The 15,738-nt window shown below is 38.0% G+C and overlaps 1 protein-coding gene across 3 annotated transcripts in view; it reads right to left on the minus strand.

Moving 5' to 3' along the window:
* LOC106156485 (pyrokinin-1 receptor) overlaps nt 1-9,082 on the minus strand; it is a 37,367-nt gene extending 28,285 nt beyond the window's left edge. The window contains exons 1-2 of one of the 3 annotated variants that reach the window (XM_013531751.2): nt 8,699-9,082; nt 8,014-8,139 (exon numbers count right to left, since the gene is read on the minus strand). The gene's annotated coding sequence lies outside the window, so the exon portion shown is untranslated. Of the gene's footprint in view, nt 1-7,456; nt 7,724-8,013; nt 8,140-8,698 lie in introns of those variants that run through there. The other 2 variants (XM_013531749.2, XM_086997274.1) reach the window with 2 other exon arrangements.
* Between the last annotated feature and the right edge of the window lie 6,656 nt (nt 9,083-15,738).

Below are 15,738 nucleotides of genomic sequence, written 5' to 3' on the forward strand. Positions count from 1 at the left end.
AACATATCTTCGCTATTCTTAATAAATATAGAATAATTATAGAGAAAGAAAGAAAGCGTACTGACGAGCGTGTTATGGGTGTCTTAGTAAGGAAGCTTGATTAAACAGACAGGTTCAATAAGAATTACGCACCGATAGGTCCTGCGCGCATCGTGAGACGCTAATCGCACGCAAATGTATACTGATAACTATCAAAACGTTTTCTACGGGGGAAAGACTCCAATATCAAGATCAGCAATCAGTAATAAATATACACTAAGGGATCTGTTTCATTTTGAGAGTCAGTGCTGATCTGTTTTATCGTACTTCTCTCCCCTGACAGGGTCAACTCGCCGAATATTAATACAGTTTACGTAAATATCCCGTGACTTTTGACAAGGATATTTGCAAGGGCACGTTCTTTAGTGACAGTTTGTTTTCACTGGGAAAGACCTGCCGTTCTAATTTAAGTGGTTCATTCACAACAATTTTTCAATGAAGTATAAAATATAGGAAGAATGCAGAATCACTTTATAAGTGGGCATACCTCATGCCTGCCAAGGGTTATTTTGGGATCACCAAAATTGGTGAGACAGATATTTGTGCTTAAATTCCGTCCACGACATTTTGTAGGCCGCTAGTATACATTGCTTGTTTGCAAGACATGTCAAGTTTCTACACTTAGATCCGAAAGCAGATCCATCTGCATGTATTTATTACTTATGGGATAGTTAGATTGGACTATTGCAGAGCCTAACCCTAGTTTAGACGGTTTTCTGTTAAGTATGTATGACCCTACCTTTTTTAATGGTTAATTACATTTTTGTCACGGCTGACCTTCAGTTGTCTGCAGAGATGATTGTATTTACAATACAAATCTAATTAAATATCATGCATAGATGTGAACAGTTAACAAAAACAGTGTAACTTGTGCAAGTACCAGAAGTTCGTTTACACCAAGCAATGAACAAAAGCACACCCATTATGCTGGTATTGTTATCTTCTGAACATTTTGAAGAGATAATGATCTTTTTTTCTGGCAGCCCAGAAAAAAAATCCCTTTGTGACATTATCCTATATGTTATTAATCACTATCGCACCATTACAACCATATTAAGGGAGGATCACCAGAGGTTAAGTGGTGTTAATTGTCATAAAAATAAACGGGGGTCAGTGACAATTAAGTCGGTGGCAACGGTTCCCTTGTTTATCAGTCTTGCACGCAATTTGGCAGTAAACTGACATGTTTTTAGATTGTTTTGACGGATGGATTTTATCACCGTATCACTCAGTTTTCGAGTACATTTGCAGTCGGTAAGGTACAGTTGAAGGAATGCCTTGACTAACCTTTGAGCAGGGCCTCGCTGAATTCTGGCCAGGACCGTTGACCTTAATGTCATCATTTTGCGTCTTAGTCAAAAGCCAACAAATTTCGATTTGCTCTAATCATTTTCTGGTGTATCTCGAGTTCGCGCTTTCCTCCCTCCGTTTCTGTAACACATTCCTATCTAACCTCTAACAATACCAAAGCACCTGGCAGCCAGGCAACAGTTCTAATTACTTTTGCGGAGTAAAATGGCGAAGGTTTAAGGAAACGCCACTAAACCACATGTACATACGGTTTCCAATGCCACCGAATTGAACAGAGTGGAAAATATCCCCGCGGTGTGCAATTTGCAGGAAAACCAAACCCGCCAACTTTGATAAATTAGAATTCTAGGCTGAATCGAGGAGATAAAGAACATCTGAAGCGCCTACAGGATAAACATGTCGTAATTGACACGAAACCCAATTGTGCTGTGGGAGTTTGCTGTTATTTAACCATATATAAGGTCATAAAAAAAACGTTGGGGGTATTTGTTGTGCTCATCGATTTTGGTACATCTACCTCATCCGATTGGTGATTACTGACAAGCATTAGACTACGAAGAATGACTGCAGCTGATTATCTACGAATTTGTCTCTAAACACTGTGCTGTAAAAATTCTACAATATCATAAAACCTGGATAAAGAATATTCAACTGTTTGCTTATATATTTCACCTGACATAAAAATCCCCTGTAATCCGACAGCAAAAAGACAATAAATGCCTTACTCACTGAGCTTCTGGACCAGCAAGACCCTTCCATCCAAACTTATTAGCTAGAAAAACCACTTCGACGCCAATCAGATTCCGTCCCTGTAATTTGGCAGAAAAATCCACAACTTCCTTTAGCGCCACTCATATCATTTCCAACAAATAAGTTGATATAATGATCTTATAAACATTTCCTTTGTCATGAATTGGACATATTTAGGCAATCAACGACCACTGTTCATTAACAAGTCTTTCGCACGATATTCATATGCTTAGATTTGACTGAACAAACGCTATCACTTATGGTTCTGTTTCCTGCCCAGCATCGACGTGTCCACAAAGGCTACCTCTGCCAACACGAATCGTACAACGTGGTCATAGGCGCAAAATCCGCCAAACCTCTTAAAAATAATTTAGTCCAAATTTACTATCAATAGATAATTCCTTTCTTAGCAAAATCTTTCAAAATCAAGAATTATTTCTTGTGCAATATCGTGTAATATTCATTTCTAAAAATAAATGCCTATGCCTTCGGAGTTGTTCCCCAAAATGCTGCCATTCACATTTGATTCAATAACCTGCCAAAATCGACCAGTCTAACTCACTTAAGGTGACATTCTACTGTATCAACAGAACTATTCAAAGCCAAATGAATAATACCAACCAGTGTTAATGGCGTGCCTTTTGGGGTTTTGGGATATCAAACAGTCAACGGACCAACAAAAAGTCAACCAACTCGTCCTTGAATGAGAGCAATTACTGTGACGGCATAGTCCCCAAAATGTTTTAGATACAGATGCATCTGTCTAACAGTTATCTTCAAAGCAAAACCAGCATAGCTTATAACCTTTCCTTTATTTCTATATGAGTAAGGCTAATGCCAAAGAGCCAACTTTACTTGAGAGCCAAGCGGAAACGCAAGAAACTCTTTTTCGAAAGTCGTGCGCTCGAAAATATAAATTCGTAAAGATAAAATAGGTTGAGCGCTATAGATAATAGGGCCTACTTTTGTATTATTACCACAGATGAAAAGTCAGTATGCCAGAATGGAAATAATCAGTCATGTGAGAAAACAGAACTTGCGAGAATCTACGAGGTGGGGCTTTTTTTTAACCCTTTGTGCAATACAAAAGTACATACAGGGAGGCTGATATCACCCTATGCGCGGTGATATTAGCGTAGTGATGTCAGCGTATTCTATTCAAAATTAAGGGTTTTGGGTGGAAAACATGTACGATTTCTTTGTATTTATGACATGCAATGCACTGCTGCATGTAGGCCTACCTCGCTATCGCTCGGCATGCTACCGTGTACATGTATATTGGGCTCGTGGGCAGTGCCTCATTTAGTACGTACAGGTAACACGCAAAACATAGTGATATGCAGTGTTGTGCAAAAAATGTAACCTTGTTAGCTTTTACCTTAGATTTTGTCGCGTATATTTAAATAATTAAAACAATGGCCTGCATGTTTAACATATGAAGATCTGTAATGTGTAAATAATTCACACACAACTGCCATGCAGGTTTGTCTGTTTCAACTAGTCGGAATGCTACATTCGACTGATATCGATCAGCCAAATTAGTGTAACGTTGACAATCTGTATCTTCATTTTGCGACTGGGCAAAAATCAGTACGAATAAATAATTTCCATCGTGTAACCCAGGGTAGAATGAGTGCTTTATTAATGTCACGCGTATCTCAGACAAAGAGCAATGGGAGTATACATATACATTAGGGAATTGCTAGATGGATAAGGTATAACATCAGATTAGGTTAAAAAATACCTTGGTGCTATAATGCATCCCTTTACAGTTGTAAACTCCTATTATTACAACAGGTTGACGCATCTAAAAGTCCCACTGTCCCCATTTTTTGTCATTGTTTGAGCAATTTTGATGCCCGATGACATTCAATATTGATACTATTATTGCACCTAATTCATTGGACATCGGCTTAGACAATCATTCACACACTTCCAGAAGCACTGTTTCCCAACTGACACACCTGCACCAATAGGGGGCTATTAATTCATGTCATATAGTCAGGGAATAAAGGGTTGCGTTCGACTTGTTTTGTTGCTTAGGCAGTGAGCTCAATTAATTGCAAATGATATCATTTTTCAACTTTCTCTTCTGTTTAACAGTTTTAAGTGAAATGTCATCGGATAATAAATGATGGCTAACGAGGAATTAGTACTTATGTGGAATTTTTGTTATTCTTCCTGCATACGGTAGCATGTTTCATTTTTGTTTATATCGTTTGGCGCAGTGGTGCTTGAAATTTGACGTTTCCTGCTCAATGATATTGTAAGGTGTACAAAGATTTTTTTAAGTACCAAATGATCCAAGGCAGCCACGTCGCGTTTTTGTGGTGTTTCATGTAAAAACACCTGTGCCTAATTACTGAATACCTGTCATTGACGTGCAGAAAAAATAATCTGTGAAAAGCCAACGTTTATTTAAATGGACGTTAAAAATGACCCTCGTAATAGTAGTTCATCTGGAACACGATAAGCTGAGCTATTTACCTACGACAATGGTATTATTAACTGGCAGCCACACTCACTTACATGGTGCAAATGACTTGACAAAATGGAATCCAGATATAAAGACTACTAGCTTGTAGCATATCTTTGTCTTATCTTTGGTTTATCTTTAAATATCTAAAAAAAAAAAAAAAAAAAAAAAAAAAAAAAAAAAAAAAATTCACAAATCTAGAAAAATTTTGGCAGTACTTCTGATAACATAAAGAAATATACACATTCGCAACTTTGTGTTTATGAATAATTCATCAGTATAGTGGCATTGACTGATGCGGGTAAATTGCTGTAGTTCAGGAATCTTGGCTCATTGTGATCTAGAAATTTAAGGCACTGCCACTAGCAAGAGATCTACACTTAGTTCACTTACACGAAATGTCACTGCGCCATTGTCACGATGATCGATTCATTCGTCTGACTTCACTTCATTTTGGACAACATTTCAAAGACAGGTTAACAAGGTTATACTGCATCTGAAACAAACGGCTTGTCGGAGAGCATTTATTCGACTTTACATTGTTCATACTATAAATTAATGGTTTTAATTCGTGAGGCATGGTGGTTATCAAAGTGGATGTTCGTCACGAGTTTGAACCAGGCTCTTGTAATGTTACATGAAAATTCTAGGCAATAATACTGATAAACATACAGACATAGAAACATAAAAAAGGATTGACAATTGAAAAGTCATGGCAATTTTAAAAACCCATCAGTACTTTTCATCCAATTCATTTTTTCATTCGCCCGATCGTTATTGTGTATCTGTGTTCAAGGAAGAATTGACGGAATTCCTATTTCTCATATAACAAAATATGTCGGGTTGTTTCATTAAATGATCGTAACTTGCATTACCTGGATTTAAAAATTAAATAAAAAGTTCAATTAAAACAGAATATAGTTTGGAAGTTATGATGTGAACGATTAAAAATACCTGCAAAAACTACAAAATGTGTATTAAAATTTTAGAAACATCACCGATTATAAAACTTAATATATATTTTAACCACACAAAACACCACATAAATTCATACTTGGAAAAACAACAAAATGAGTATTCATATTGCCAAAAAAAAAAGAGCAAAAATCTTTGTGAGGCCTTTTTACGCCAAATGTTACTTGTTGCAATACTTTTTTGATTGTTTTGGAAAGTTCCGTACAGGTCTTAACTCCTATAGCCAGGCGACCGATGGAGAAAGATGAAGACCAAGAGAGACACCATCTTCAAAGACTTTATTGCTTACCTGAGACTGATTGCGAAATTTGGCAAAAACCCGTTCTCCACGCGATCGCGAGCCCGATGTAAATGCGATTTAGGTAGCAATTTCCTGTTTGGTGAAAACTCTGTTACATGTACACACACTGGACAATAGAAGTGTCACCCCTACTGAACCAATACTTTGGGGGAGATAAATGAATGTGGAATGATATGCTCCTGGTATCATTTTATTAACATCAAATTTCACAAAACGACCAACAATACAATTCCATGGTACAGCGGTTTTATACTCATTAGTCACATTATAAGTAGACATTATAACTTTGATTACTCTGCTTCACTCTTTCATACTTCTATTGTGCAGTGTGTGTATGTGATGAAGGCAGAGAAAACACTCTTGTTTCAACTTTTTGTACATTTATACCGGTAGTTTTAAAAACCAATTAAATCCAGCAGCGACCTCTAACGGTCAGTATAAATGGGGCTAGTTTTGTTTGGATTTCCGACCTGCATCAATTTTATACAAATTATACTGAAAGTGAAGTTCATATTCCAATTAAGCATCTAATTTCGCCGATTAAAGACCACACACCTGTGCTTAATTATGGTACGTGATAACGTCTATAGCAGCTAGTTCTTGGTGAATGAATTCTCAAATCAATAGTAGAAGTACTACATGTAGAAACCATGTGCAGAAGACAAGTATTTAGAAAAAGTTTTCTTCTTTATATGTCTATATTCTTTAAAAATCTAGTTATGGCTCCCTCTGTTTTTCGCTGCAGAATGAAAACAATATATACCCACACAAAGTGTAAACAGACACGCCTCTCAACTACTAAATGGTGACATTTTCTTAACAGCCACTTATTTAAGTAAGTGACACATGATATAATTCAAATGCATCGCAAAAGTTTAAGTCACACAGTGTATGATAGACCTTTATGCATGTATATCAACATTTTATATTTCCCGTATAGGGGATGGAGACTGCTGTTTTCACCCGTAAAGGTAAAAATTATGAGCTAGAAATCGAAATTAAAAGTGTTGGATGGCATATGTTTTGGCAAAAAGGGAACATTGCTGAATGTCAGGGAATTTTTTCTGGATCTATGCCTTTAATTTTTGTTTTTGTGCTGGGATTATTAATGCCTTTTTACCATCCTGGATTCACCACTGCTAAGATTACATATAAACGTGTACATTCCTCACAGGAAAACGAAGCATTCGACTGAGCTATTTCAATACTGCTTTTTGTGGTTTTAAAGGAAAAAAGTTACGAAATTAATAAACCTGGCGTATGAGCATGTTAAGCCATTATAATGCACGGCCAATATCTAAATTATCGCAGTACGCTAGACATACTAAAATGAAGCCGTGTATGTGTTCATGTACAGCGCGACACTGGAATATTCATACATACTGTAAGTTAACCAAAACTGGTGTTACTCGATTTCAAATAGAACATATTGTAACTACCATCAAAACTTTCTTGTTACTATAGCTGACCGATCAAATCTAAAAGACTGGTGCGTCTTCAGTGTTGTAGTAACTTGATTACAACGATGAATCGCACAGTAGAATACTAAATTATCAGAGCCCATCTACGTAACAATCCGTTCAACCCGCCACACGCGCGCATACCTTGTACATGTAATGCTTCAAGCCGCGCTGGTTACTTTCATCTGTCTCCCATTTCTTGTCTTGATGCAGTCTCATAAAGGACTATACTTTACCCAGGTGCGACACATTTTATCCGCACTGGTCAATGACGTAACGTAATGTTTTCCATAAATCAATTATTTTCAGTAATCGTCGTCTATTGGCGCAAAATGCCATGCGCACGGTGGTGGCCGCTGTTTATATGTGGCGTTTATGCAATTCTCTTATCAACTCTAAAACAATACAGGTACCTGCATTTATGGTACGTCTTGTCCAAGAGCATGCATGACACACTTTAATAACCTAAAGTCATCGACACAGCACCTTCATGAAGGTGTGTCAACAAACACTAATTACACATTAAAGGTGTTAAGTACATTTGTACTTGTGTACGAGCTTGGGATGAGACATTCCTTTTATGAATGTTCATAAGTGTTGTTAACAATTAAACTAATCAGCTTCTTAGAAAAATAGGCATTATCCTGTATTTCAGAGATGTACTTTAAAACAAGGCATATTATGTATCAAGATATACTTACTATTTAAATGATTTTAGTATCCTGAAGTTCACAGTCTGATATTGAAGGTCCCATGTCCGCACACAGACTTGTTCCCGCCAGTTGACGACATGTGTGTACCTGAGCTCTATTTTATAATCACCTGGACTGAAAAATATACTCTGCTCACATGAAAATTATCAGTTCATCATGTTATTTATTTCTTGTCAAGCACAGAGATGAAGAAAAACATGGACTGCACAATTGTGTCCCTCCTATTCATAATTTCAGAGCAATGTGCTTGATTTTTGTTTTCTATCGAATGTTTTTTCAATTAAGGGAGAGCGACGCTTAGCTGACAAAATTGTCTACAAATATCCCACATCCAGGGTAGCCACCCTCACAACATACATGTATATATAAAAGGTGTATATATAAATTGCGCCTACAGCAGCTTTTATCATCGATCTTGATTTACTAATGGGCGACCGACAGTTCCGCTACATTTACTATTTTGTATGCAAAACTTACCGCGTACTTCTTGCTTTTATCACCGACTTACAACAAATGCTGTTTACAACTCCACAGCAATGTATACAGCTTGCATTGTGCTACACTGCATCGTGTCAATGTCACAATTACTGCATTAGTCCCCATGAAAGAATAATTGTGTCTACAGAGTTATTTAACTAACGGAAATACTCTGCACGGTGTCGAGCACACTTACCTTAACAGACATTCATGTATTTAACTTGGGAGTTTCTTCTCCTCCGCTAATGTTCCGCACTGAGTTCTTAATTGCCATAGATATCTGACAAACTGGTCGAACTGGGGATGGCCGGTGCATTAAAGCATACGATCATTACATGTACATGGTACTGCTTCCATTGATCCTTCCGAATACTATGCGCAATCCGAGCCGGCTTTAACGATGGTTGGTTCTTTTGACCTTTTAAACCGAGCATTTGTAAATATTAGAATTATAATTCACGACCAAAAGGCAAACTGGTGGACAGGGCGCATACGGGTCGAAGGGGCTACTTCAACGATGTATTACTGTGTTGTTTACTGGTAGATGACGGAAGGGTACAAAAACGTCTACTGGTACATAAACACCTCAATTACTTTACAACGCAAAAATCTATTGTTGTTATATTGAAAGATTATGTGGTCTATCGAAATATAGCCTATAATTTATCTTTTCACTATTATATACATTACAAAACTTACACAATAAACAGTTTATAAAATTATTTAACATCAATTTAGTATCAACAAATATTTGATTACGGTACCCTGAGAAAAGAAAGATACCGTGTTTTGGAGAAGCATTGTGTCAATACCACACATTAAAACATAGCTTTAAAAACTTGTTCCAAGCAAACCGCTTATTCCCTGCGTATATACAATTTTATAGTTAATATTTTTTCGCAGCTGTTAGGATGGGTGAAAACATCAAAACGACAAGCTGCAGTTTTACTCCAAATTTGCTGTTTATATATAATTACAGCTATTAATAGAAAATAATCGCTTAAAACCACGATTAGTCGAATTCCCTCCATAACTTTTTGGAAACAAGTTTTCATTCTGGATATAAATTCCTTTTCCTCCCCCCCCCCCCCCTTTCTCTTCTCCACTACCCGCCAATTGAATACCGGTCACGGTGTGACAGGAATGGAAGTCCCAGGAATGGAAGTCTAGGCTCCCACATGATTAGTACAGGTTAGGGTTAGTCGGAGTAGCCTATTGGAGTCAGTGGGACAAATGTCACCTGTACAAAGTAATGGGAAGCGGACATCGGTTCCTAGCGGACTTCCATTTCTGTTACACCTGTACCTTGTTACGGGAGGCAAAAAGTTTGAAGATGTTCACACGTGTGATGTCATTTGGAACGACTGCTTGGTGTGTAGCTACATGAAGCTTTCGGGGCTTGTATTGTATTATACAAAGACGAACATAAATATGACCATATGAAAGAGTAGTAGCTAGGGCCTATCTTAATCTTACTGCATCTCAAATGACAAATTATTGTGCGTGTATCTGCAGTGCACACGTGTACCAGGTGACAGTTATTGTACTTAAATACTAATTTCTTTCAAGGACTGAGGTGAATTCCTCCATTGCGCAGCGCACAACCCATCAAACACATCTCGTTTTACACAATAACCTTCCAATGGCAACGTTATAATAACGTTCTGTGTTTATACTGAGAATCTAGCCACTGGTTTTGATTGATTTTGGAACTTCATTGCTTTGAACCATAATTATCGTCGAAAAACTTCTTTAGTGGGTTCGATTCTCTCTCTACCGAGTATATATAGTATAGGACCTATAGGCTACTGTATACGATAGGGCCTATTTATTTCAACACATATTAGTAGTTGGATTGTAAAAGGTACTATGGTTATCGCTGTCTTGGGAAAGATAAGATTATATTACATGATATGTAGACATGGACACTTTCAAGCGCGGATTTTTATTTTTAATGCACGTTAACATAATTAGGCCTAGTTTTGAAAAAGTGGTATCCGCGTCAAAATACCTTCCTAGATATGGACACCGATTTTCAGGGCCGTAGCCTCCGGGGGGGGGGGGGGGGGGGGGGGGGGGGGGGGGGGGGCAGGGGGGGCAGCTGCCCCCCCCCCCCCCTGGGATTTGAGGTGCAAAAAAATAATCGCAAAGGTGAATAAAAATAATTGCAAAGTTGGCATCAATTCTGTGAGAAAATGCACTCATGGCCACTGGACAATCATTCAACAATCTCTTTACAAAGGTGTACTGTTTTTAGACAATCTACGAAATGAAGTCCAATTGGCATGTTGTGTTGAAAAAATGACTGTAGGCCTACCTATGGCAAAATGAACCCACAATTTATGACTTATGATCGAGCAATAAATAACAGTTAAAATGCACCAGAATGCAGTATAAGTTTTTAAAAATTTTCCACACCGTGTTAGGGGGACCCCCCACACCCTCCCCCCTCGGGGGCTTTGCCCCCTCGTGTCCGCTTACTGCCCCCCCTGGCATTTTACTCAGGCTACGGCCCTGATTTTAATCTTTCACTTGGTGTATTTTCATTTCAAATGTGTTCGAGAGACTTTAATCTTTAAGCATCTTTCACAAACTACTTATTTATTTGGCATTGCACTTTAACGTCCTCGAGTTAATCTACCTGGCAAGTGGATTTCGCGTCCTTAAGCACCCCGCACACGGTGAGCAATAGAGGCTGTCCGGGTTCTCAACGAGAAGACCAAGTTTCCCCGTGATTTTACGAGATCTGCCTTGAGGTGGGGTTAGAATATGGAGTCCACAAGGAAGTAGAGCAGCGATTTCTTTACTTGAAAAATAGCTGAACTTACACATTGGATGGATGCCATATCAGAACATTAGACTTGCCTGCATCTTTGATTTAATTTCACTAAATTTATAGTAACTAATTTAAAAGGCTCGTGTTTGATCATAAAGTTAATTTTCTTCATTTATTTACTTATGAAAATGATGCTATAGAAACTAATGGATAGCATTCACAAAATGTAAGTTTCATTGTGATCAGATCCGACTTAAGTGACAGGAAAGATGACAAAAGAAATTATTAAAATGGACAACATATAAGTTGAAATTTTCACAAAATCATTGCATTTTATTGACAGTTATACACAAATGCAACAAATAAACACATCACAGGCGAACTTGTATTTGTGATCTGAGTAAATGATATGAAAAACAGGTACGTGTCATATAGTTATTAAAAAAAGTCACTACAGAAACATAAGAATGATACTAGCAAGTAAAATAATTTTCTTCATTAAATCACTAGTGCAGTACAATACATAGGCCTATATACATATACAGTATATATATTCATAAAACCAAATATTTCATTTTAAAGTAATAAAGAAAATGCCTGATACTGTAAGTGACACCCAGAAAAAAATGCCATCTGTTGACTCCTGATATAATTAAGTAAACAACATAATAACTAAGGACATAAGAGATTAATATACACTGAGCAATCTTCAACATCTGATTATTCTGACCACACGACTCTCGCAGTTCTTGCCTGGTTCAATAACATGTGCTGTGTCTGTCATTCTCTAAAATAAATATAAAATAACTCACTTAGTTTTCTGAAATATATATCATTATGTGATAAACGTTGTTGTAAAATATCAACTCTAATTTCCACCTTACTTGCAAATTGCAATTATCATAACTGACCACCCGGCATGGAATATTACAACTGAACATTGTGTATACTTAATAGGTGTGGAAGGTTCACCAGTATTTCATAATCAGGTACACGTTATATGGAGATAGGAATGGTACAAGCAAATTTGTCTGATATAGTTACCGTAAAAGACTATTAATCACAAGTACTAGGGCTGTATTACATTAATAAACCATGGTGTCCTGTAAACTACACACAAAACTTACTTATTAAAATGCCCCTCGACCGTTGATGATACGGTCTGTACGGTGATGCCATGGAGCCAGTGACGTGCAGGGTGCGAGTTGTCTGCAGTTGGTCCCTTTCTTTCTACAAAATACTGCGACCTGATCTGTACTTTAAATATTTCGGTATTTAGTCCTTTTAATCTAATCAAGCCCAACTTCTCTTTCTTCACTTCACTTCTCTCGCCAGTCGTGTCCATCATCCATAGTCATTTTCCTGGTTTTCTCGCTTACCTTTAGCTGCAATGCACCCTACGACACAACATTAGCAATTCGCCATTGCGTTGCTCTATCTCAAATTACATGACAACGCCAAATTTTACTCAATGCAATCCTAAAACATAGACTTGTGCCTGACCGCGAGAGAAGTTTCAATGGCAGATTTTAACCCCACCTCTCGTGAAATCTCGCTCCAATCCAGGTCTCGTTTGACGTCATCTGCTGCGCAGATGTTCAAAATAGGCTATCCCGGACATCCCCTATTGGCGCGCGCCACTTGCGCTGCGCCAGATGCTCGCGCTCCTCAGCTCCCCGCAAACGATGCGCTCTTTGCTCAGCAGAGATGCCTCCCGGCCTGCCCCTATCGGACGCACCGCGAACTGTGGGATCATATGATTAAGGAAACATTACATATTTATTTTTTTTCTGAAAGTAATGGCAAATGGTGACCACGTTAATCAATCAGACCAACTATAACTGCATGTGTACATTTTAGTTTACTTCACTGGGGGCTGCCATTTTTCTTTGTTTCCGGCTACCGGCACATGCACATTGTTGGCATGACGTGAGCAATCGGCGCTTGCACTCCGCACACGCTGAGACATTTGCCTCAAGAGACCAAAAATATCAAACACGTTTGCTCAGCCGCGCGAGAGGCAAAAATCTCACCAAAATACCCCCGCACACGATGAGAAAACAGCGCAGCGCAAGTGGCGCGCGCCAAATGGTCACCGTGTGCGGGCACATGTAACAATACAAAAAGATGCTGAACAAAAAGTGTAATGACTTTAGGGATAAAATCTATAATTCTATTGAAAAATTTGAAAGTGAAAACCCACAATCTTTCTGGAAATTATTTGATCAATTATGTACCAAAAAACAGCCGTCCTCTAATCCCATTGACCCCAAGCAATGGTGGGACCACTTTAACACACTTATGAATCGACACATCCCCCACAAAGACCCTAACTTTGAGAACAGCATTGAAAACTCTTTCAAATCAAATAGAGAAGTTATATTTAATGAGGCCGACTTCTCTTTCACTGTACAAGAAATCACTACTGCCGCCAAGAAGCTTAAAAATAACAAAACCCCAGGTATGGATGGTATCCCAAACGAACTACTCAGAGAGGGAATAGACTACTTGGCTCCAGTTTTATGTAAAGTTTTCAATGCCATATACATAAGCGGTTGTTTCCCAGAAGCTTGGCGGCTTAGTACCCTAACAATGCTCCACAAAAAGGGAGATAGGACAGACCCCAAAAACTATAGAGGCATTGCTATCTCAAGTAATGTTTGTAAACTTTTTTGTCAAATTCTTAACAGTAGGATCAACAAATTTATTTATAAGAACCGCATTATACCTGAAAACCAAATTGGCTTTACAAAAGGCGCCCGTACCAGTGACCATCTACTAACTTTAAAGACCCTCATAGACAAATACATAAACAAGGCCTCCAAATCCAAATTTTATGTTTGTTTTGTTGACTTCTCTTCAGCATTTGACACGGTCTGGAGAAATGCCCTACTCCACAAACTCATCCTTTCCAATTTTAGTTCTAAATTTATAAATATCATCCATAGCATGTACAGCTCTACTCAGTTCTCTATTATCTGCAACAACAAACTAACCAAACCCATAAATTCCACGGTAGGCGTGAAACAAGGCTGCGTATTAAGTCCCTCCCTTTTCAATCTCTTCCTAAGCGACCTACCTAATATTTTCGATGTTAATAAAGAAAACGACCCTGCCTTTTTAAATAACAAACCTGTAAGCTGCCTCATGTATGCTGATGACCTGGTCCTCATCTCACAAAGTGCCCAAGGACTTCAACACTCTCTAAACCTACTCCACAATTTAATACTGCACCAAATGGAAACTTATCATCAATATAGCAAAAACCAAAATCATGATATTTAATAAGGCTGGCCATCTCCTAAAAACCAACCAATTTATGTTAGGCACAAATCCAGTAAAAAACACCTCCGAATATTGTTACCTCGGCCTGACCTTCACTCCATCCGGCAAATTTACCAAGGCCATGGAGGACGTAAAAAATAAAGCACTCAAAGTATTTTTCAAATTAAGAAATCAGCTATTTTCAGCGCCCACAAAAATTGCCTTAAAGTTATTCAAATCACTCCTACTTCCAACCCTTAGCTATGGGTGCGAAATTTGGGCCCCTTACCTACTACGTAATTTGACCATTGAAAAATTTTTAAATATAGCCTATGCGAAAAGCCCCCTGCTGAACTCGTCCACCTAAAAACCTGTAAAACCATACTAGGGATTAACAAAAACTCTACTAATCATGCCGCACTCATCCAATTACTGTCACTGTCCATCAAATATTATAATAATAATAATTTATTCGAGCATTAAATGTGACAGTTACATTTGTTAGCCCTCTATACTACAAATATATAAATAAATAAATAGTTATACATCACTACGGATTACTACTAATACAGTGTTTAAGATTATTAATTACAGTGTATACGTTGTTTAAAATACTTATTACAATTGTAAATAGTTCAATACACTGATGGAACACACATTTTCTTTGATTGGCGTATAGCTATACGTATCTAATGTGCCATACTTATGGTTCATATAATATATAGCAGGATGAGGCTACTTCAGTGTGGCAGATGCTCATTTCTTTTGGAAATTGCCCTCTGAATGTATTTACCAACAGCGTACAATTCTTTCTCATTTTCTGGGCTTAGTATGATTTTAACCTTCTCGTCACTGCTTGCTAGGTGATGCATGTCACATTTAGGGGATTGTTTTAACATGCCCTCCCTCTCTTTTACATGGTGTCTACATTCTAGTAGGAAGTGCACTTCGTCCTCGATTGCAGGACAGTGGGGACAGAATCGTTCCTCGCGTGGTGTTTTAGGTCTGGTGTAGCGTCCTCTTTCCATTTCCAGAATATGATCACTGACTCTAATATTGGTGCCACCTGTACAAAACCATATACAATGGTCAGTCTACCTTAGTCACCGATGCTCTGATTGAGAACAGATCCCTATCCTCATCCGGTGTGTTTACATGGTCCTCTGGTATAAAAACTGTACTTAACATGAACAACC

Source organism: Lingula anatina, chromosome 1 (assembly GCF_051362555.1).
Source record: "Lingula anatina isolate TDL-2025a chromosome 1, LinAna3.0, whole genome shotgun sequence".
Taxonomy (NCBI): Eukaryota; Metazoa; Brachiopoda; class Lingulata; order Lingulida; family Lingulidae; genus Lingula; species Lingula anatina.